General features: G+C 39.9%; 1 pseudogene across 1 annotated transcript; it reads right to left on the reverse strand.

Moving 5' to 3' along the window:
• Positions 1 to 7,985: 7,985 nt before the first annotated feature.
• On the reverse strand, positions 7,986 to 18,635 carry LOC140706315 (immediate early response 3-interacting protein 1 pseudogene; annotated as a pseudogene). Its single transcript, XR_013544943.1, has one exon. The product of XR_013544943.1 is annotated as an immediate early response 3-interacting protein 1 pseudogene (transcript).
• Positions 18,636 to 23,619: the final 4,984 nt, after the last annotated feature.

The following is a 23,619-nucleotide window of genomic DNA, read 5'->3' on the forward strand; positions in this document are numbered from 1 at the left end:
AACTTTGCTATTCAGCGGCTGAAATCCTGTTGCTGGGTGTAAGCCAAATCACAGCTTTTGTTCTGTTCCTTCCTGGTAATCAAACTGCCCCTGATACGATTCTCAGGGATGTGCAAGCATGGTAGCATGCTGGGTCTCTAAAGTAGCTAACAAAGTTACTTTTATTCCCGTGTTTAGAAAAATAATCTGAATGACAGAAGCCACTGTGCAGGGCACACTCTCCTCTCACCCCACTCACTGTCACCTCAGAACCCACAGCAAAGCATGGGGTGGCAACGCAAGACATCACATGAACCAGCACTTCAACCAGGCAATTGTCATTCATGTAACTGTAAAAGAAACTAATACATTAGTTACATTGTCCTTTGTTGAGTTACATTTGTACCAGAATGAGCTTATATCCTCTTTACTGGGAAAAAGCAATTCATTTCAAGGAACTGTTGCTTGGTAACAAGTTCTTTCCAAGCCCTGAAAAACACAAACCAGCAAGAAGCACCTGTTGCGCAGTGCCTGGAGTGGGTGGCAGTTACCACCTGTTGTGGGTTTTTTATTTATTTATTTTTTATTTTTTATTTTTTGCTGTGGCAACCCAGCTGCTCTGTGATGCAGACCACACAGAGTTACATGCATCAAAGGGTTCATCAAAGGCTGGAGAGAGTCATTCACTAAACAACAAACAACACCATATGGCATTTTAATTTATGCATTTCACAAAGGCTGAACAAAGGATGTTGTGCTGATTTGCTCCTTAGCCAAGGCATCCAGACAAAAGAAGCTGCTCCAGACAACAGAAAGCTTTTGTGACACAGAAGTGTGTGTGTGTGTGTGTGTGTGTGTGCGCGCGCGCGCTCTACTTATTAGCCTGAGGCTGTCAAATTAATTTCTTTGTTACTGAAGCTCTTAATGGCAGTCTACTGGGACATTGCTTAATTATTAACTAGTAACATACTTAACTAACTCATACAAGACATAACATACAAGACATAACTTAATGATTGTATATTTCCTTTAATCCTGTCTCAAATAACTTCACAGCAAGTACCTTTACTATTGCGCTGTCCATGATGTGATGGATCAATGTCTGGCCCAACAACTCGCAAAGCAGATGCAACCTCAGCTCCAGTAAAATTAAAGAGTCTGTAAATCACAACTTTTCTTTTAGGGACAACAGATGGAATATTATTGAACCCCCAAGCATATGTGAATAATTTAGGAAAGGAGATTCCACAAGTATGGCATGAATGGTGCAGAAAATATGAACTCAGCTTTTGGAAAATAATATATCTCTATTCATTGACCTGTTGCTGACAGGGAATATTTTTCACCATTACTTGAATTGCAATAAATAGGAAGGTTCCCCCAAACCCCCACTCCCCTGAAGCTGAACTAAAGCTGGTTGAAAGAAACCGACAATAGACAAACGATATGCATTCAGATCTTGCTTTCTTTTGCTTAATGGGCATTTTTTTCGTCCCTCCACATTTATCAATGGAATTGGTATTAAAAACATATTTCCTACATGACTTTTTTTTATCTCTGTGAACAGAATATAGAAACAAATCTGTCCTTAAGGAACTGTTTATATATTCAGCGTAAGGCTGAGCCACAAAGCAGGGGCCATGAGCAATTTGTATGGCCCTTGGGATCTTCTTAGGATTTTCTTTCTCTCTCTCTCTCTCTCTCTCTCTCTTTCTTTCTTTCTTTCTTTCTTTCTTTCTTTCTTTCTTTCTTTCTTTCTTTCTTTCTTTCTTTCTTTCTTTCTTTCTTTCTTTTGAATTTATGCTTGCATAAAGAAGCTACGTAAGTTGCAATGGCAAATAGCCATTTATTAATAAGGTGCTGCTTGAATTCCTAGGTGCATGCCTTGTCATATGATTGGGTGTATGCTCAGGAATGCAGCTGGCACCACATTGTGGTTTTCCCCCCCCAAATATTTGTATATCTAAGAATAAGTCTGTCTAATCTACTGAAAGTTAGCCATCAGTGAATTTCATTGCAAAGAGCGGAACTGAGTCATGAATGTAGTTTCATTGATTCAGTGGATATTAGCTATTGACTTCACAACTGAGTTTATTGATATCAGTGGATCTTAGCATATACCTGATTGAGCCAGGCCAAACGTTCTAAAGAATTTGAAGGAAGGCAGCCTGTGAAAAACTGATTCTCATAGAATGCTTTGCACCTAGAGTATAAATCACTCTCAATCTGGTTTTCATCCTTTTTTTCCTACAAAAATATGATGTCTACCGGCAACTGTTGTCCCTCACTGAAGCTGAAACGTGATATGCATAGATTGAGGAAGACCTTCCTGAGATCCTGCTTGCTTGTAAAAAAATTAATCAATATACAGTATTTGTGGACCATGACAGTAATAATAGTTCATCACTTTATTCAGCAAACCACTGAATGACTATGCATTATGGATCCAGTGAATGATGCTCAAATCACAAAGATGTGGTTTGGTGGATTTGCACGCTAGGAATCTTTTTGCTTACTTCAGATCTGTTGTCTGCTACTACCATACCAGGAAAAAATACTTTGGAGGCAGAAATGCAAGCATTGCACGAATATGCTCATTGCTTCCCCCCCCCCCCAGTGTCAAATGCAATATTATCCTTGATCATAGAGGAATCTGGCAATGGTCCAGCACTGTAGATCTTGAAACAAGTAGTAACTAGTGGGTCATCTGCTCTTGTAATCTGAGCATCAGAGACAAATGGAATTATAGATGTGAATGCACAGTGTGATACCTGGTTTTCAACGGGGCAAGATGCTGACCCCAAGAGCTTCCATCGGGAAATGTTGCAGAAAATCCACAAAAGATATCAAGGTATTAAATTAAGCAGAGGTGGTGGTGGGGGCTTCATTAATTGATTTGGTCAATGGTATATTGGCCTAGGTTTAAGCAGGATGTAGCAGCTATGGTAGAAGATTATTTGAACTACTGAAAAAACAACATGGGCCAATGAAACTACATCCAAATCCCTGAAGGGCTTGTAAAAAAGTAGGTGCTGGCCTCTTCACATGGCATTCCAAAGACTATTTAATAGTCACAAGCTATGATTTTCACTATCCAGAAATGTACACACCACAAGGTACCAGGAATAAATCAATAAGCTGGAAAAGGATCTTTGACATGCATGTTATTCAAGGTGAAATATTCAGTGTGCCCATCATTTTCATGTGAACAACTCAGACAGGTTGCCAACAATTAGAATTTTCACCACACTGCATGTAATTCCAGTTTCCTCAATCAAAAGGCCTTGTAGAAAAGTCTGTCAAAAACCTTATGACAACAACCATTGATAGCAATAGCAATCTTTACAAGTCTCTGCTAATTAACTGAAGCACCACACTGGATAATGGTTGGTATCCTGCCCAAACCTTAATGGGATAGTAGATTAGAACCAATTCACATATCATGGAAGACTTACTATAGCCTCAAACCTCTGACAGTCCAGTGAGGAGGAAAGAAATCCAGAAGCTGGAATAAAAATATTATTTCAAGAAGACAAACCATGTCCCTGCAGAATTTGGAATGGGAGGCAAGGTTCACCTGAAAAATTCCTCTCTTAAGGCATGGGCCCAAAGCAATACAGGAATGGCCATGTCCTGTCAGCTAGCACCCAATTCTAAAAGGACTGGTGTCTGAAGGCACTGATTTATGATTCCCACACATGAAGCATACTCGTTCCTGCTCTTGCTTTTTGTTTCTTATACTTGCACATATCCAGATTCTTACTCTTATCCTTCCTGAGGTTTTTCCCCAAGTTTAACTGCCTCCTGGTCACTGTCAGGGAGAGGCCAGCCTACAGGGAAGGACCTCCTCAGTTATGATCCACACAAGTCCTCACTTGCACCTTGAACATTAAGCTTTGTTCGAAGAGGAAGTGCCACACGAAGATAATTTTCAAGTGGGTTGGCCCGTCCCAAACCCTTCCATGAAAAACTAGGTATGTTTCTTTTGTTTTTGTTTTTTAGTTTTGACTGATACTAGAAATAGGGACAAATTAAAAAATGGTAATTTGTTTTGATCTGTTATTCCTCAAGGTTAACGGATCAGCAAATACAAATGTATGAATATTCTTCAATGAATCGATGGATCAATCCATCAATTTGCCTGCACTTTAAATGGCTATAACACTGGCTCCCAACCACTTAGAGATGCCATATTTGCAGGGAAACTTCCTTGGACACTTTTCTACAAATCCTGAAAGTTTGGTGAACATTGGATCACAGACCCCCAACTTATATAGTCACAAGGACCTCACCAGGAAAGCTCCTCCTAGATACTTAGAGAATCAAGAATCACACAATGTTGTTTCCCAACATACATACCAACTTTGGTGAAGATTGGATATCAGACATCCAAGTTATTCACCCACAAACTGGGTCCCCTCAGGAGAGTTTACCACACGGCACAGAAACCCATTCTGCGTACTAGCCGCTGATCAACTGATCAGAAGCCGATAGGCAGCCACTCCCTCACACAGCCAGCCACCACAAAAGCCTACCTTCCTTTCCCTACCTTAGCCCCCACCCCATTCCCACCAACACCCTCTTACCTTGATAGCTGCTGCCAAGGTCTCCATCAGGCCTCCACAGCCACAGCATGTAAAAAAGGGAGACTGGTTGTCCTTTGCAAAGATGGTGGTTGCGGCTTCATTTAGGGTAGGGAAGGTGCAGCTGCCATCTTTGCAAAAGGCAGCCTGGATTCCCTTAGGGCAGCCTTAGGGAAAAAGCACTAAAACACAATTTAAAAAGAGGACTCGTAGTTCTGCTCTCACACTACAGGAAACACTGGCTTCTTTCCTTCCACCATCTGCGAGTGACACATTCCATATGCATGGCATAGAGGTGAGGAAGCAACCTTTCAAAATCATCGAAAGAAATAAAACTGTACTTGTGCTGAGGAGATTTAAATGAAACAAAAACTGAAGGGAATGAAAGTTTTAGTAAAGGGCATCCTCCATCATGAGAAAAAAAAGTATATAGAAATCTTCATCACTGAATTAGAATTTAACAAAAACAGAATGCAGGGGAAAGCATAAATCAAAAGTTACCTAAAACTGAATCAGACCACCTGGTACAATATTATCTACAATATTTCAAACATTTGGCCTGCAAATATTTTGACCTACAAGTCTCATGTTCCCCCACCATGGCCAGTAGTAAGGGATTATGGGCGTCATAGTACCAGACATCTGGAAATCAAAGATTCCTGGGCTCTGGTCTGCAACTTGCAGTAGGTCTCCTGTGTCTGAACTTTGGACCTTTTGTGAGCAAAACATGTGTTCTGTCCCATTGAGTGACCTCGTCATTTCAACTTTCCTGTTAATAAAGGAAAAGGCAGAAGGGGGCATTTGCTTATCCCCATCTTAAAATGTTCTGTGCGGACTTATGTTGGATTATACTGTTGTTTTAACTAACTATGTTATTGTATTTTAGGATGATACATGCTGTACTTCTGTGCTTTTATGTAAGCTGTTTTGTGAGGGCTGTGAGCTATTTTTTTACCTTAAAAGGCAGACTAAAACTATTTAAATACAATTCAGTAGACTTCTTAAGAGGAAACTTTGAACTAATGCAGTGAAAATGTCCTGAGGTTTCCACATATTTAGCATCATCTCAAAACTGAAAAAGACATAAAGACTGTTAATCTGGAAGCCAGGCAACTCCCCTTCATTGCAGTGGAAGGAAACACAGTAATTTTGCACCTGAACATCCAGGATGATTTTTCAGTGCAAATAAATGGTGGCTAAAGGTCAATGGAAAACCCACTAGCAGAGGAAGGGTTGGATTACATGTGAGGGAATGCTGAAAAGCCTTTCCCCATGTTAAAAATCACTTGCTATTATCAATTATTCACAACGCAAACAATAATACACTGAGATTTTGTATGCATTATGGAACTGTGTTCAGGCAGATATGTTTCCATAAATCCTCATATTTTCAACTATTTGACATGCTGCTTATATTATGATATTTTTGGTTAGTATTTTTCCAGGGATAGCTGTGTTAGGGCTCATTATTTATTGCCCTAAACATATCCACTTCTGTGCTGATGATACTAATATTTTTTCCACTGTCAACACATCCATACGATGCCCCAAGATTTTTGGTCCTTTGCATTCTATGATCACTGAGGAGAATCCTTCTATCTCTTGTTATATTCAGGATAAAAATAATACCACAGTATCTCTCTCTCTCTCTCTCACACACACACACACACACACACACACACACACACACACACACACACACGCACGCACACAGAGAGAGAGAGAGAGAGAGAGAGAGAGAGAGAGAGAGAGAGAGAGAGAGAAGTGAAATATGCAGAGACTCATTCAATAACACTTGTAAAAGTAGAGGTGCCCAGCAGCAGAGACCAAAAGCTGTGTCCACATGTTGCAGGATTCGCTTTGGGTATAAAAAGGATGAATTCACTTTTTTAAAAAAAGTGCTCACATGATCCAAGGGCCAATTTGAATCAGTCTGGCCCCTTGTGATCCTGACATGGATTTTGGTCTCTGCTGCTGGGCACCTCTATTTTCACACACACACACAGAGGTGTATTTTCAAAGGCTTTCATGGCCGGGATCTGATGGTTGTTGTGGGTTTTTTGATGATGATGTTTGAGGTGTCTAGTGTAGGTTTTGGTTGGCTTGTTTGCCATTTGTTGAATTTTTGTTTTTGTCTGGCTGTGTGGTTCACCATTTCTTTTTCCATCTTTCTGTAGGAGGGGGTATCGATCTTGTCCCAATCTTGACTTCTCATTTTTTGGCTGATAGTGATGTATAGAAATAATAGTTCTTTGTCTGTGGAGTCCAGGGCACATTCCAGGTAGTCGTAGATGCAGCTAGCCTGTGGGGACATGAAGGTCCTTTTTGTCCTGAGGAAGGCTGGTATGGTTTTTGTGTCTCTGCAGCATAATAGAAATCTTAAGGAACATAGTAGATGTGCTCTTTCTCCCTAATTGCCTCATTTTTAAAAAGAGAGACTACCAAGTATATTATTAGATTACCTTATCACTGCTGTATATTAATATACTGCTTTAGTGCTAGATCACCTCTGCATGGACTAAAAAAAAGAGAGAAAGATAAAAATCAATATGGAATAGAAACAACATTGATTACCTACAGCAGACTACTACGTATCCGTAGTATATGTGTATGCATTTCTATGTTGTGGAGAACTTAGGCAAACTGTCCCTTTTCTCTAACTCTGTGCAACACTTTAAACAGCCCACTGACTTTACAATAAAAGGAGAACCAGAGATCAGCAGAGGGCAGGGTTGGGGTGTGTGTGTCTGTGGGCTCTGGCATGGATCAAACCCCATCAAACTGAGCAGTCAATGCAGACACTGCCCCTAAATAATCTTCAGTCTCTATTTGATCACCTTACTCGAAGTGTAAAATAGGCTGCGAATCAAGCTACAATGTAGTTGCAGCCTTAGTTAAATGCATGTACTTGCATCTGATGTCTTCACATGCATCTGATTATCCCACTGGAAAACATTTATCATTGTTCTTAACCAGTTTCCCTCTCCCTCCCCAAAAAAATATCTGTAAATTAAGTATATGAGATGTCTCCATTCCCAACTGTTAGTTGTAGCATTGGGAATCAGCAGGCTCATCCCTTTAATATTTCCAGATTTAACCTTTGAATTTGTGAGGCATATATAGTAGAACGAACCCTGAATATTTGCTTCCAAGAACTAAGAGGAAATTCCCTTGCATCATGGATAAAGTAAAGGGCATGTGCTTCAAATGTTGTCAATTCCACATCTGTCTCAGCAGCTTTTTTGGGGGAGGGGGAAGGACTGGAGACCTGACTTGTTCAATGGAAATCACTCTTTATACAAAGTTAAATCAGAAAGAAAGACGAGAAGAGAGAGATAACAGAACTGTGGAATGCTTTTGATTCCTTGAGACAAAGGGTTAAAGGGAAGCAAGGTATTTGACAAGAATGTTAACATAGCCCTGTTGAACTATCAGTCAGTAAAAGGAGATGCAATGCTTACACTGAACATAGACACAGAAAAAAGGGGTGTGTGTGTGGATCTGTTTCACATGTCCACATCTCCACAGCATTTTTGTATCAAATCATTTTTCTGGTATAATGAAACAACTGAATATCAGCAAAAACAATAAATAGAAATCGTGTCTCTATTGAGACAGAGGTGTAGTACTGTCATTAAGCCAGTAAGCAAATTTGTCGGCATTACAGTTGTTCTACATCTACACAGGTTGTTTTGCTGGGTGTCATCTTCAACCAAATAATAAAGGCAATATAATTGTAAGAGTTTTAAGTCCAATTAATGACATTTTCATTACCGTCTGTAAAGATCAGATAAGGTTCACTATTTGTCCTTAAATTGCCAGATCTTCTCTAAAGTCTCCAAACCCTTGGTATGTTCCCCAGCACAGGGATGGCATTGACAAACACCAGCACAGCCTGCAGCAATGAGTACAGGGTGAAGGCCATCACTGCCCAACCAGCATTCTGAATTCCCCCTTGGAAGATGCAAAGCAGCAGCGTCAGGGCTGCCGTGGCAACACCAAGGGCCCCAACCCAAATGCACCTGGACAGACCTTCCTACACAGGAAAGTAGCTCAACCCATCATTTGGAAAATGTTACCTTTTTTGGAGTCCAGGTACCAGCATCTTCCTGGCCAGCCTGGTCAATGGACAGTGGCTGCAGATACTGGGAGATGTAGTCCAACTCCCCCCCCCCCGAGCAAGGTCTCATTTTTTTGGCATATTAAATGCATGCCAAAACTTGTGAACTGACAGGCATTGGTGAATGACTAGAGAAAACTTTAATGTATTCTGGCTATGTGATTTTTTACTCTATACCGTACTTCTTAAGGAAAATAAATTAGTGTGCATGAGGCTCTCTAATCAACAGCAGTGCCAACATCAGCTGCAAGTCAAGGGGAAAATCATTCCTCTCCTAAGTCAACCACAATGTGTTTTTTGGTTTGTAGGGATTTGTGCGGAATAATAGCGCCACACTGATGCTCAAGGACAGACTGAAAGAAGAGACAGACGTTAAACCTGCCTGTTTTGAAATCTCATTTCTGACATACTTGCAATGGAACCTGTCAACTATCAGGCAAGAATGCAAAGCCTTTGGTTCAGTTTTTACAAGCTTATTCATCATTGCATAAGTGGACATTTAAGCTCGTACCTGACCACCCACCACCTGACAGATTGCATAAAAACCACACAGATAATAGTGAAGAGGCATTGCTTCTCTTATGATGACAGATTGTAATCCGTCCTTGGAGTCAAAGTTGTAAGGGTTCTGGAGATTTTGATGCACTTCCTCAAGAATGCCCTTACAAAATCTTTTATCTCGGTGTCCTTCCGGTAATATTGTCATCTGTAAGCACTTCCACTTCTTCCAGCATTATTTCATAGCATTCCAAATGAAATAAATTTAATCTAAAATAAAATTACAACGTAATTTTTATCCTGCAGTAAATATTGTTATTCACTTTTAAGAAAATGATATCATAATATATAGTTTTGTAACAATTTTTAATTCTGTTACCTGTTCATTTATTGTTTCTATGAATACTTTTTAATTGCAAGATTGCCAGAAGAAATATCAACAACCTCCGATATGCAGATGATACCACGCTGATGGCAGAAAGTGAGGAGGAATTAAGGAACCTTGTAAGGAGGGTGAAAGAGGAGAGTGCAAAAACAGTCTGAAGCTCAACATCAAAAAAACTAAGATCATGGCCACTGGTCCCATCACCTTCTGGCAAAAAGAAGGGGAAGAGATGGAGGCAGTGACAGATTTCACTTTCTTGGCCTCCATGATCACTGCAGATGGTGACAGGAGCCACGAAATTAAAAGACGCCTGATTCTTGGAAGGAAAGTGATGACAAACCTCGACAGCATCTTAAAAAGCAGAGACATCACCTTGCCGACAAAAATCTGAATAGTCAAAGCTATGGTTTTTCCTGTAGTGATGTATGGAAGTGAGAGCTGGACCATAAAGAAAGCTGACCGCCAAAGAATTGATGCTTTTGAATTGTGGTGCTGGAGGAGGCTCTTGAGAGTGCCCTGGACTGCAAGGAGAACAAACTTATCCGTTCTAAAGGAAATCAACCCAGAGTGCTCACTGGAAGGACAGATCCTGAAGCTGAGGCTCCAGTACTTTGGCCATCTCATGAGAAGAGAAGACTCCCTGGAAAAGACGCTGATGTTAGGAAAGTGTGAAGGCAGGAGGAGAAGTGGATGACAGAGGATGAGATGGTTGGACAGTGTCATCAAAGCGACCAACATGAATTTGACCCAACTCCGGGGGGCAGTGGAAGCCAGGAGGGCCTGGCGTGCTCTGGTCCATGGGGTCATGGAGAGTCGGACACAACTAAACGACTAAACAACAACAACAACAACAAATACCCATATTGATGTTTTTAATACACATTCTGAGCATCTAGCTGAATGGAGACTTGGAATCATTTTCAATACATGAACTGTGCCACTAATTTTCCCTCTTTAATTGGGCTGATTCTCTGCAACAGGAAATGTACAATGCAATGAGAAAAAATTGCAAGCTTTAGCTGTGGACATAGCTTCTCCAGAAGCTACAGATGAAACAGTCTAACAGGGTGGAGGTACCATTCACAAAGCACTTTCACATGGAGGCTGCATAATACTCATGTAGTCAAACTGTGCAATGCTGGTGGTATAACGCCCAGCATGCTTCCACAGGTATAGCTTTATGTTGCACCAGACTGAACGGGATTTCAGCCGTTATTTCATAGTTACATATATAAACAATTCTTTTTGGCTAAAGGCTTTCACAGCAATAGTTCTAAGAACCATGGTTCTTTAGCCAAACAGAACTATGGTGCATGGTTGAAAATACAGGATAAGAACTCAGGAGAACTGGGTTCAAGTCCTCACCTGGCCACAAAGTCATGGGCGTATCACACCCTCACTCAGCTTGAACTACTGTTATAAGGATAGAGTGGGGAGAAAAGTCATGTAATCTCACATTCTTACTTGAAGGAAAGACTGAATACAAATACAACAAGCAACGCAAACAAGGCAGTGTTCTGTGAAAACATGAAAATTTCAGCATGAAAGAAAAGAAGAGCTAAACAGCTGCATCAACTGTACAAAAATCCACTTTTTCAAAATAATTTACAATTTTTAATCTCAGAATTCAGTGCTGCTCGATTTGCACCTGGTGAGTGTTTTGGTTTGAGCAGGAATCACTTCTGCATGCAGAACAGGCCATACCAGTGGATTACATTCAGATGAAGATGTGAACATTGGTGGAAGAAACATCTGTAATTTAAGATATGAAAATGAAACCATATTATTATCAGAAGACAGCATTGACTTGAAACAATGACCTGAAAAGACAGTCATACTAAGAAAGGTGGAAGGCAACAGGAAAAGAGGAAGACTAGATATGATATGGATTGACTGAATAATGGAAACCACAGCCTTGAGTTTCATAGGGTCCCAGTGAGTTGAAGGCAACATGATGGAGCATAATAATAACACATTGTATCATTTAAGGCAGAGAAATGTTTAGTGGTATGTGGAATAGAGATCTCCCATGATCTTTCTCCCTGATGTTTGGGATTATGCAAAAAAAGAAAGATAAACTTCACTGATGCAAACATGGCATGAATAACCACACAAGGTTGTTAATATATAATATAAATACACCATATTTTGCAAATAAAAGAATCAAAGATTCAGCTTCTCAAACTAGTCCAATGTGTATATATGAGTCTGCTGTTATAATTAGACTTCAGGGGGAAAATAGCATTATTTTTTAAAGCAAAACTTAGGAAGCATTAACATCTATTAACAATGCCAAGCACAAACATGCAAGTAATGATTTTGTTTTCTTGTTGCTTATATTTAGCTTTGCATAGAGCTTTGATTCTTTTCCACAGAAATGTGGTGAATAAAACCTGTCATTCTTAAGGACAAACCCAGCATTCTTAAGGATTATTCCATGCTCCTTCTTTATGTGGTCCCTCAACTGGCCGTACATTTCAGGTGTACAAAAGAAGCTTAAAGAAAGTGCTGAGTCACCTTGCCATTCATGTGGGATATCTGGAAAAGCTACAGAACGTGTGTCATCAGTTGCAACAAGAACAGCTATTATTTTTGCTGTTGCTAATTTCATGGAAATGAGACACACTTTTCATGTTATGCTCCAGGCAAATCATAACTGGCCCTTTTGCCCCTTTGTTTGGGTGGTGGCATCTGCGTAGTTTTTCTCACATCTTTAAGCAGTAGGCTGCACGTGTACCCAGACCACTTTGCATCATTTGAGTGGAAACAGAGAACCATCAGCAGAACTTCCAGACATCACGATCCCTCCTTTTCCACATGGTTTTAATTGCCTCCTAAAGACAAGGGAAACAGTTATGAATAATCTAATAACGATCAGCAAGCACCTGGGAAACTCTGGCCCACAGCTGCGTAGAATCAAGTTTATAGAGCCAATCAGAGAGTATGAGGCGGGGAGGGGGGAGACCCGTATGTGGATTATTATCCACACATCATTTGAAAGCCACACCAAAGGGAAGGCATTAATGCCAATTTGGGGGGTTTGAGGTGGATGCCACTCTGGAAAAGGACCTAGCATGAGTGTTTGCTTAGGGAATATAAAATAAGAACTATAACATAGAATAAGCAATATTCCTGCTCCATTTTCAGAAAATAAGCTGGAATAGCAACATGTTGGGCAATATTTTAAATAAACATGGGACATTCGTCCTGAAAAACCAAAGATTGGAACCTTTAGATGGCTTTCTTTCTTTCTCCCCCTCCCCCAAGCAGACATAGAAGTAGATTTTTCTCCTGAAGACCACGTTTCCTCACAAGTAACATGATACTGGTAATGGTGATGAGGATGTATTGATTGAGACCCTTTTGTATATCATACGACTATCTATGTAAAAAGACACCTTATGTCGGCCAGAGTAGACCTTTGGTCTAGATGGGCGGAGTATAAATCTAATAAAATAAAATATATAAATAAATGAAGAACAGGGGTGACAGGTTTCAATGAAAAGGGGCCAATCACCAAAAGCAGACAAAAGGAAGCACCTTGAAGGAGGGGGAAATGGAATTGAGGGTAAACAGGGGAAGAGGATATCATTATTAGCAGTACAAATGGCTCAGCTGTACAGGGACTCAAATAGAGGTCCCAAAGCCTTCCAGGAGAGCTGGATTTTGAGGAAACCTGCTCAGTGCCAACAAAACACAAACAAGCATGATTGCTTTTGTTAGACACCGAATGGAAAGCAGTCCTTGCTCCCTTTTTACCCCTCTAACCCTCTTCCTGCTCCTCTTTACCTCCCTTCTCAATTGACCTACTGCCTATCATTACACAGAATCAGTGGAATAATGGAGTTGGAAGGGGCCAATAAGGCCATCAAGTCAAATCCCCTGCTCAATGTAAGAATCCAAATCAAACCAGATCTGACAGATGGCTGTCCAGTTTTCTTTCGGATGCCTCTAGCATTGAAGAGAAAATTGGACGACGATTTCTTTTATTAAAAACACCTCTTTTTGGGGGAAAAAAAGTTATTTTTCTTTTTTTAAGTTGCTCTTATCACAGAGGCTCTTAGCAGAAGGCAGACTAGAGAGTGGCATTGGGATTAGCAGAGGATGCCACACAAGACCATAATACAGGGCCTGTGCTTGTTACTCCCTACAGTCAGCCTTCCAAGTGTAGTTGGCAGAATGTCTCCTAGAAGACATTGGTTGTCCCATATGGATGAACATGCCAGCTCTTTAGTGGCTCCAATAAAATCGTTGGGTTAGATTTTGGAAGTATTCCCTGGGGGCAAAGCTACAACTACCAGAATCCCCTTACTCTTCACTAGCTGCTGGCGGCCCTAAAGATACACCAATTGCTCCCTCGGCAAGGTGCTGGAGAGAATATGCAATGAGGGAAAATCTCAGAAGGCAGCTGGAACACTGAAAAGGCCTCAGGAAGCTACATGTCACAGACTACACGTTACCCACGGACAGCCCAGGCATGTAAAATAACAGACTTACCTGGGAGTAACTGTCACCAAGCAGAATATCCATAGGTTTTAAGCAGTTTGAGGGTACTGTACAAAACTATGCATCATTTCATGGTAATAAGTGCAGTTGAACTGAAAAGAGGATATTTCCGTATTAATATGGACATGCCTGGGCCATGAATGTTTTCTTTGCTATAGGTACAAGAAGACACTGGCTTTTGTGTACTGAAAAAAGATTTTAAGTTCTTTTGCCACAGGGTGCAGCGTTGTACATGTGGAAGAATTTGTGACAGGAATTCAGAAATCTTTGGATTTCTGAAGAAAAAAAATAAGTCATCTGTGTTTTCAGGGCCCTGTGCGCATTTTGCTTCCATCCAGAACCTTCAAAAAACAATTTCTTAACAAATCAGATGATCCATAAAGATTTTTCCCCTTACAAATAATATTGAGTAAGAAAAAGAGGTTCAGGGGGAAAGTTAACATCTGGTGAAGAAACAGATTTGTTTAGATAGTTCTGAATCACTGGTGTTCAGAGCATATTACGGGGCATGTATGGAGAAAAATGGTTTTAACTTTTAAATAGCCACATCAAACTGGCTTCATTAAACTGGGCTGTGATATGTAAGGGGAAGGGGAACAGGGAATATTTAAGAGATATTAAAAGAAACATTTCTGCAGGTTTTGCCAAAACAAAGATATTTGGGGATAAACACCAGACAAGCTGTTTAGAAAGAAACATTAGCCAGAGTAATCAGGCCTTATAAGAAATCATAAAGGTGTTATAATTATACACTACATTGTTTGTCTTTTGCTGTAAATTGCCTATTAGGTTTTATGTAGGAGAAATACATGATGAATATTTTCATTTCAGAAATAGTGTTTTTCTCCTATAATAAGGAGCAACACTGTGCAGTATAAGCCATGTCGCTGCTCCTTTTTGTTAATTTTGTCTTACCTGTAAGTAAGCTCTCAAGACTAAACTCCTCACCTGAAATCCTTAGATAACTGTTGGAAACCCAGCATCTTGGCATGCCCCTTGTGATGTCTAACCCTCATCTCCTTAAAAAAACACTAAGCAATTAACTAATTAACTAACTCTGGCCTCGTGCTGCACAGCTAGTTGCCATTTAAATTGCCCTTGACATTGCCAGACAACACTCTGGCATACTGTGGAAAATCACCCTTCATGCACTAGAATGGGACATTTTTATCTCCTGTGTGTACTCTGTCTTAAAGAAGGTACACAGAAGTAGATGTTCAATGTAGATCATTGTATGACATTACCATTTGGATCAATAAATAATTTCTCCAAATCAAAGCTACTTGCCTGTCATGTACAGATTTTTCTCTAAGGAAAAAAGAATAACTGGAAGAAACAACAATAATAAATCTGAACAAATTATCCATTTTTGCCTTTAGGCCTGCCAATGTAACGTGTTGGGACAAACTGGCTCAATAATGCTACAGTTGGCTCAATAATATTACTTGCAAGAAGAATCCTGCAGTTGTTGTAGACCACAAGCTGATTATGAGCCAGCAGTGTGATGTGACTGCAAAAAAGGCCAGTGCTATTTTAGGCTGGATTAACAGAAGTATAGTCTCCGAATCTTGTGAGGTACTAGTCCCACCCTATTCAGCACTTGTTAGTGCTGAATCTTGAGTACTGTGTCCAGTTCTGGACACCACACTATATGAGAAAGACACCAACAAACTGAAACAAATTCAGAGGAGGGCAACAAGGATGATTAGGGAACAGGAAACCAAGCCCTGCAAGGAAAGACTGGGCATGCTTAGGCTTGAGAAAAGAAGACAGAGAGGAGATATGAAATGTTAGGAGGAAATACTTGAAATCTTGTCACACAGAGAAGGAGCAGGATCTGTTCTCAATCATTCCAGGGTTGAGGACATGTACTAGTGGGCTCAAGTACAGAAAGTCAGATTTTGATTAAATAGCAGGAAGAACGTCCTAGCTTTTAGAGCAGTATGGCAATGGAACCAATTACCTTAGGATGTGATGAGCACTCTGACACTGGAGGCATTAAAGAAAATGTTAGATAACTGTCAGATATACTTTGACTTAGATTCCTACACTGAGAAGGAGATTAGACTCAATGGCTTTATAAGTCTCTTCCAGCTCCATTATTCTTTGATTTGAAGTGGAATGAAAACCACAAAAACTGCGATATTAAAAATAACTGATGTAGAATTGTTACAGTCTTTGGAACCCAGATATGATTCTTTAAAGGAAAATTGAGCTGAAATAAACATGAAATTCACAAGGTGAGAAATGTATGATAACCATAGCATCTTCAACCCCCTTGCTATTGCGGAAGTATGAGGAATGTTCCCATGTTGTCTAAAGAAGTCAGAATGGAGGTTTGCACCGACTTTGCAAAACATCAATTTCTATAAAATTCCATTGAGATTTCTGGACCTTTAATGAAAGTGAGTCCTACTTCATAAAGGTGTACAACCAGAAAAGGCTCTCTCAGATTTCAGAGGCGTATCCAGTGACAACCTATCCATTATTCCAGACTGCTTGCTATGGCCAAGGTCCTTTGGTTGCACATTTTCCCTTGAAGGCAAAACTGCACAATGGGAGTACCTGCCGTAATCCTTCCCAGAGGGGTAGCTGTGCTAGTCTGTTGCAGTAAGAACAACACTCCCTGTGCCTTTGAGGAATCATGGGCTGCTTTGTTCTTCTTCCAGATAAGAAGCACTTGACAGCTCTGGGACGCAAATGGCTTGTGTAGCCAGCCAACTCTAATGCCGCATGCCAACATCAACACCTCTTTCTTTTCAGTTGCATGGATCACTGAAGATACACGTGCAGCCCAATCCTATGCATGTTCAGGCAGAAATAATTTCCAGGTAAGTGAGTTCAAATTTGCAGGCTTAAAGTAAGCTTTTTTTTTAAAAAAAAGATCCTTCTGCTATTATTTAAAACCAAAGTGCCTGCATAGCTCTTAACATTTTCCAGATCACATTCCTACCTCCCCTAGTTTCTAAGCTCTGTGAAATGAAGGCGGCCTATATATTTTGTTTTATCTGATGCTTTCAGAAATTATGCCTCGTTAGTTACTTGCAACCTGCCACATGTACTAACATGAAAATCATATGGGAGCAAATTTATTCTCTCCTTCCCCCCACCTCACCCCTGCCTCGCTGTGACTTCAAACAGTTGATCGTGGTAGCATAAGGAAGCGTTTTAATGACAGGTCTAAGAGTTGCTAAGTAACTGCCTGAAGCATGTTGAATATAAAGTTTGTTACAGGATGAGATTAGTAGATAAAATGAAGGAGCAGGGAAGTTGCGAGTATCTCTTTAAAATGAAAATATTAACTAAGAAGAAAATGACGCTGAATACTCTTGGCTTAGTATTTTACAGAGTTTATGAACTTGTGGAAGGCTTGTCGCTGCCCTTGCAATTTCTAGTTATAATGCTGGAATGTGATTCATTTGACCCAGCTTTACTGTAGGGCTATAACTGTAGTTTTATAGCTAGTTTTGGTTCCTCAGTAGAAAAGGAAGAATACGAGCATGATTACAGCTGCTTGAAAAAATGTACTTGTACGGAGTGGTCTATAGACTGCAGCTCTATCCAGATCAACTTAAGTTCTTTGCTCAGTGTTTGGCACTAAAAATCTACTGAGACCAAAGAGGAAGTAGCAGAGGGGAACAATTGTATCATTGATGGCAAAATGTCATCTAGAAATAAAAGACACTTGAAGCCTTCTCTCTGCTGACAAGGAGGCATCCAAACTTACGTCCCAGCTGCTTTGACTCACTCAGTGGCAATTAAGTTTACAATGGCCATCTTAGTAATACCAAGCTCTGATACTCTGCTAATCCAGTTGTGGAAAGAAAATGTGTCTTTCTACTAGAAACTAAGAATGCAGGAATTATGACACTGCTGATTCTGTATCATTTTCTTAGATTAGGCCTTTATTCTTAGGCACTTAAGACTTCTGTGTGCCCACAAAATTTGTACTTTTTTTTCAATGACAAAATAGCACATGTTGGTAGATTTACTGTACTTCAGTACAGTATCAAGGTTTGGGATAAAGAAGCCACTGAAGACCTGTCCGGATGGGGGAACGTGGACCAATCTAGTTCCAACTTCAAAGGTCTTTATCTTCTGTGCGATCCATTTTATCTCTCACTTGAGCCATCCTTCCATTCACACTGGAGATGCTTATTCTCTATGAGGAAGGTCCACATAGGCATTTGGATTGCTGATCTACTCATGAGCAAGATTTAGCCGGTTTACTCAAGAATATGTTTACCAGTTAACTTGTGAGTAACCAGGCAAGCTGACAGCTGTGATACTAACCAAGGGGAAAATATTCTGGTCGACCACTCTGGGCGGCTTCCAATAAGGTGTATATGATAAAACATAAGAATTTTACAAACAGTCCATAACAAATACAATAATAAAACAAATAATAAATGTCAGAAAAAAATAAAAAAAGAATTAAATATTGACAGGAGGGAAGGCCTGAACATACAACCATGTTTTTAGTTGACTCTTAAAAGTGCCCAGCGTAGGGGCCGCACGAATCACTGGAGGAAGGTTATTCCAGAGGGGAGGAGCCACTGCCGAGAAGGCCTGGTTTCATGTCCTTTCCTTCCAGGCCTCCCTCGGCGTTGGGCTCCTCAGACTCACCTCTTGGCTCGTGCGGGTGATCCGAGTAGATCTACTAATCATCTCATTAGTAGCAGAAACATCTTATTTTCTCATAGGCAGGGAGAAACATTCTACAGCTCCCTGTCCTCACACATAGAGATGAGACAAGCCAGAGTATGTTAGAGTTTTATTTGCAAGCTTGCATGCTGTCTGAAGTTTGAGTGACTGGGTGGAACATTTCTGGGCTGGGGTGAGTGTCTGTCTATCCAGCACTAAACAAAAGTGTGTTCCAACCTTTGAATTCAAAGAGAGCCCCACCTCTCTGTCAAGTGTTTTTCTCCCTCTTTCACCTGCTGGTGGCAGTTGTTTGTTTCCTATTGATCAGTTGGTTGCTAATATGTGTGCAATAAAGAAAACAGCATACAAAGATCTGTAATTTCAAGCAAACTGTAAGTAAAATAGCTTTTTTTGCCTGTGCCATCAAACTGCTGAATTTGTAACCATCTGACGCAACTGGGAGTTGAGGCAATCAGTTTTTGTAGAATTTGCTCTTAATCGTCTTGTGAATTTTTCTGTTTATGGTGTGTGTGTATGTGTGTAGTGTTTTTAAGTGTGGCCGGTAGCCATATTAAATTCCGGGTATGGTTTACATACCTGGCCAGTAAATTATTATTATTATTATTATTATTATTATTATTAATAATAATAATAATAATAATAATAATAATAATAATAATAATAATAATAATAATAATAATAATAATAATAATAATAATAATAATAATAATAATAAGTAAACACTTTTTAAAAATGTTTTACTACAACAAATGTCTCAGATTGAGTTACTGCAACTTTAACCGCCAGTTAATGAGAAAGGGAACTTGCAGCTATTCTCCTCTGTGAATCTCTGTACTTCTACGGCATAGCAAAAAACCTGAAGGCAGAGTGGCCTTCTCTTAAAGATGTGGAATAGCTTTCTATGCTTTTTAATTTATTTATTTATTTATTTATTTTTTAACTACTGGGAATAGGGTAGGGAATACAGAAGGTAAAAGGAAGTGGGGGAAGGGGGGAAAGATTTTGAAGGATAGGAGAACACAGAGTATGCAATCATCCAATCTAGTCATATTTCAATAAAAAATCAACTTTCTGCTTTTTTAACTATTTGATTACCCTCCAGCTATCAACTTACAATTATGTTTTAGTTTAAATCTAAGTTACTCCAACACTATCAGAAAACTGAGACCATTTGTAAAATACATCCCTTCGTTCAATTTCCTTCTGCCTTGGACAGTCATTCAGCACGCCTGAAAAAGTATCCATTTTTGTCACTTCCCATATTTTCTCAGTATGCTCCTCTTGTTTCCGTGTCTCTTTTTTCTTCCAATTTTTGGAAGAGAAGGATGACTCCAGGACAATAATCCAATTTTTAACATAACAATTTCTGACTGTAGTAGCTAAACAGCTCACTGGGTAACTCTTTATCCCATCTATGTTACCTGGCATCACACTCAATAAAAGCAGTACTGGAGTTAGTACAGTTTCATTTAACTGCTGTTTAACATCTAATAACTTCTCTTTTATCAGATCTTCCATCTGGCTGAGATGCTCATTTACCTGCTAAAATCCTGTTATTATTATCTTTTGTATGTTAGCCTGCCATTCTTTATCTGATTTTTGTGCCCCTATTCCCAAATTTTGAGTTTGGGCAGACAAGGTCCCCAACATTTGATATTTTAATTTTTCGGAGGCGATTTCAATCTTTCTAATGAGTAGGGTCTGTATAAATAATACTATATCCTTAACCAAATTTGCCAAACCCCCAATATCTTTCTGAAGTTTCCACTATTTTATCAACAAACCAAACCCACAATCATAAACCTCCCCTAGGTACTTCTTCCCATCCTTACACAGATATTATAGTATATAAATCAACTTTTCACCCAACAAATTAAATTACAACTGTGGCAATATTATCAGAGTCCCACACAGTCCAGTCATAAATAATCCAGACTAAACAGCAGACACAGGGGGTCAGTCTCTCCAGCAGATATCCTTGTAATCCGTCAAACTCCAGTCCTGGTTTTCCTAGCTCCTCAGTCTAGTCAGTTGCATCGTCTTGCTGATGGTTCACAGACCATTTTCTTGCTTCCACAAGCTTATTCCTCCTTCTCCAAAAACACAGCAAGCTTCTGTTATCAGAGTCCCACACAGTCTAGAACAGTGGTGTCGAACTGTGGCCCTCCAGATGTTCTTGGACTTCAACTCCCAGAAGCCTTCACCACCACCTCTGCTGGCCAGGATTTCTGGGAGTTGAAGGCCAAGAACATCTGGAGGGCCACAGTTCGACACCACTGGTCTAGAAAGAAAGATCCAGGCTAAACATCATTCACAAAGTTTCAGTCTCTTAAAGCCTGACCAGTGGTTTTTCACTCTGGGATTTTTTCCAAAAACAAAAGATTTTTTCTTCTCACTGTCTCTCTTTCGGCCTTGAACCAGCCTGCTGTTTAAGAATCACTTTCATTTTTGAAGAAGCAGGCTAGTAAGCAAAGCCTGCCACTCCTTATCTTCTTTCGGCCAAGTATTTTCACTCTAATTTCTTTTTCATCTTAATGGGGTTGTTCATAAATCAAAGGCTTCAACTTACTTTGTTACTGTATATTTTCAATGCTGTATTACTTGTGGGGGTGGAGTTGCTCACAGCTCTCTGCCAAAATGGCTCCTGCATCCGATCTGTGCTTGGGTGAATTTTCAGAGTTAAGAAATATCAGGTTGCTGCCCAATCTTCTTTCTTCTGATGCTCACCAACCGCTTCAGATAGACCTCTCCTGGTCTCCCCTTTGATCCCCCATTTCTAGAGGGACCCAGGAGGAGGAGCTTCGCCGCAGTGCTGCCAGCAGCTCCCGGGAATAGCTCCCAGGAATAGCTTTCTATGCTTGTAGAACTTCTCTGTTATTGGGGGTGGGAAGAGTCTACTTTTTTCTGCTGATTGGATGACTTTGTGATGGGGAGAAAAACAGCTGTGACTATACATACAGATGTGCGTGTTGGCTTGTGCCTATGTGTGTGTGATTTCTGATTTGTCATATGTAAAGGGGTGAAGATCCTCTTCCTTTCTAGACATGGTGAGGGGCATTTGGAGAGCACTCCTTCTTCCCAAAAGCTTCTTTGAGGTCAGTGCATTGTTGACTTCTCATGAATGAAGACAGAAGGTTTCTCACTTCTTTGATCTATATTTTGTCCCTGAATGTTGTCTTGAATTTGGTGGATTGTTCAGACTGAAGATTTGGTGGGATCTTCTCATGGACTAAGGGGGTACCAGACTGGATTTTCTGCTATTGTGATCATGCAAATTTGCTCAAAGGTCCCTGTTAAGCATACCATGTTGGATATTATTTGGCATTGTATTGCCCATATTGTAATATTGACAACACCAAATGAATTGCCTATGGACAGACTTTCCATATTCTGGAATTATGTCCATCTCTGAAAATAACAGTGCATACTCTCTGGAGAATACCAGTGGAGTCTGTCAAATGGGCACAGTTGTGTTCATTAGTTTTAATTGTGCCAATGCACTCTTGGCCACTGCTGAAACTTGGGCATCCAAGCTCAGAGACAAATCCAGGACCACTCCCTGTGTCTAATACAAGTTTAGAACAATCTGAGATTTTGTCCTGCACTATCTTTTAGAACTGTATTTTCTGTTCCTAGCTGCACATATTTTGTTTAGTTGGGCTTTTTAAAAAAAAAACACTTAAAGATGGCAATTCACTAATGGTACAGGAAAATTACCATGAAACTCAAAACAATAATGTGTTACACAGTCTGTATATGAGACCCTTACAGAAATTGCTGTTGTTATTGTTGTTGTTGTTGTTGTTGTTGTTGTTGTTGTTGTTGTTGTTGTTGTTGTTGATGATGATGATGATGATGATGATGATGATGATGATGTTGCCACATTGCTTAGATCTTACTGGTATGCACTCTGGTTCCAATTCTTGCAAAAACAGGCAGGAAAGTCCTACCAGAAATGCCAACAGAGATAAGCTGAAACAACATATCCTCTGAGCAAAGTGCAAGATGCAGAATGAGAGTTCATGATCTGCATGTGCTCTTCACCATGTTCTGTTTATTTATAGATTGGCTCTGATGTGTTCCATCACAGCCTAGTTCATTGCAGCAAGCTGAGAAATAATGAGAAGAAACTCTGATGTACATCATGTCAGATATTTTGTATAAGGAGACTTTAGATGGCTTCAGAGGACTGCTTCCTTATTCACCAAACTGTGACCTACAGCTGCAGATTCAAATGATGAAGACAGATAGAAATGAAAATAAAGCTATATTTTATGCTTTTATTCAGTCAACTAGGATCCACTCTGTACCTGCTTAAAATCTAACTCTGTGGAGCCCATTCTCATGCACAAAGTAGTTATCTGTAACCTCTTCATTATGAGTCCACTTCCTAAACTTAACACATGGCATCAAAAAGATAATGAAATGGGCTTCATTGAGTAGTTGGAGACTACAGATGACTTTTTCTCCAACAATGCAGGTCTTAAGACTGTATGTGGCTGATGGAACAGCAGTGATGAACACCACAAACAGAATGAACCTACTATTTAGTTCTTTTATCTTTGTTTTAAAATTGGGGAATATCTCCTGTTATCAAGGTTGTTTTTTTTCTTTTCCATTTGAGAGGAATCAGGCTTGAAGCATGGATCATCAGAACCAGAGGGATGGAAGAGGACCACAGATCAGAAATTGGCTTGCCAGATCTCAGAGGTGATAAATGAAGTCTTAGGGAATTGTTTTTTTGGATCTGAGAGAGCAGATCCAAGGCACTCTTTGTGCCTTGTTTGTCATTGTTTCTTTGAATATTTATTCACACAATTACACAATGCCAATACTAATAATGAGTGGATCATTATTTAGCATGAGTATATTTTGTTTGGCTT

The sequence above is a fragment of the Pogona vitticeps genome, chromosome 4 (genome assembly GCF_051106095.1).
Source record: "Pogona vitticeps strain Pit_001003342236 chromosome 4, PviZW2.1, whole genome shotgun sequence".
NCBI lineage: Eukaryota > Metazoa > Chordata > Lepidosauria > Squamata > Agamidae > Pogona > Pogona vitticeps.